The sequence below is a fragment of the Cajanus cajan genome, chromosome 1 (genome assembly GCF_000230855.2).
Source record: "Cajanus cajan strain Asha chromosome 1, NIPB_CcT2T_4, whole genome shotgun sequence".
In the NCBI taxonomy this organism is placed as follows: Eukaryota; Viridiplantae; Streptophyta; class Magnoliopsida; order Fabales; family Fabaceae; genus Cajanus; species Cajanus cajan.
The window spans coordinates 73,329,216-73,330,469 of NC_138517.1; the positions used below are offsets into that span (position 1 = coordinate 73,329,216).

The 1,254-nt window shown below is 29.4% G+C and overlaps 1 long non-coding RNA gene across 1 annotated transcript; it reads right to left on the reverse strand.

The window, feature by feature from the left end:
- Nucleotides 1–260: 260 nt before the first annotated feature.
- LOC114915903 (uncharacterized) lies at nt 261–1,254 on the reverse strand. The gene is made up of 2 exons (XR_003804091.2): nt 765–1,254; nt 261–544 (listed from the first exon to the last, which is right to left on the reverse strand). It is a non-coding gene; the product is annotated as an uncharacterized LOC114915903 (long non-coding RNA).

The window sequence follows — 1,254 nt, forward strand, 5'->3', positions numbered from 1 at the left end:
AACAAGAGATATGACAAAAATTAACTAGCAGAGTTATTAGTAATTAATTAAGAGGGATTCTTTCTTTCACACATAGTCATCACTATATTAAGGATGTGAAGGTAATTACGTAGCGTAAAAACAATAAAAAAATAATTAAGGACGTGAACTTGAGACAGGAAACAAACTAAATATTTGAATCCGAGATATAGAAGACATTGATTTTTACCTTGTCAATAACTCAATCACGATCTCAGGTTAAGGAACAAAAAAACATTAACTTCATTTCAAATTCTGTATACCACTTTATTGCTCAACATTTTGATGAGTAGTACTATAGCTAGCACAAATAAAAAAATAAATAATAGCACAGTATTCCCTACATAAATAGAGATTATAAACTGTGCAACTTTAATCCCCATTATTGGAAGCATGACATATAGGAACCCTAAGTACAGGAACAAGGAAAATAACAAATATAAAGTAACGAAAAGTGACTATTTGGTATAAATGCTTCTGTTCTTTTTAGTATTAATGCTTCCAATATTGGCCCTTCCACGTAAACCTGCATTAAACAAAATAAGCAACACTCTCAAACAAATATATACGAACCAATTAATTTATAGCAAAACATACATGATACATGTATTTAATTTTAATTTTTTTAATATAAATATAATATTATAACGAAATATTCATTACTTAAAAGATATATGATACTTATTTTTGAAACATAGCAAATAAAAAAGGCTAGATTTTTCCTTATTATCATATATAAAGAGTACCTTTTCATTTGAAATCATCTATTCTTGGGATAAAATATATCCTTCGCGGTTGGGGCCTTCTTACCCCCAGAGCTTGAAGAATTTGAACTAGTGCCATTTGGAGGGGGCCTTGTAGGACAAATGGACTTTTGAATGTTGGGGTTCTTGGAGCTCATTTTAATCAAGGGTCTTTAGAAAGGCAAAGACAAAGGTTTGTTAAGGAAATGACTTGTTTCACGGTTATGAAATTGGCATACTACTTCCAATACCCTCAAAGAGGTATTTATAGTGAAAAGTTGAAGCCATTCACTCTTTGGCTAACTTAAATAAGCTTGGAACTTACCGAGTAATTTGAGAGTAATTAATAGGGAATTATATTGTCGATTACCACATATAATTAATTCTATAATTATACTTGAACTTACCGGTTGTCCAATAGATAATTAATTCTTTTTGGTATAATTAATTATTTCAAAAGCTTAAACTATCAAGTAAACATAAAAATAGTTAT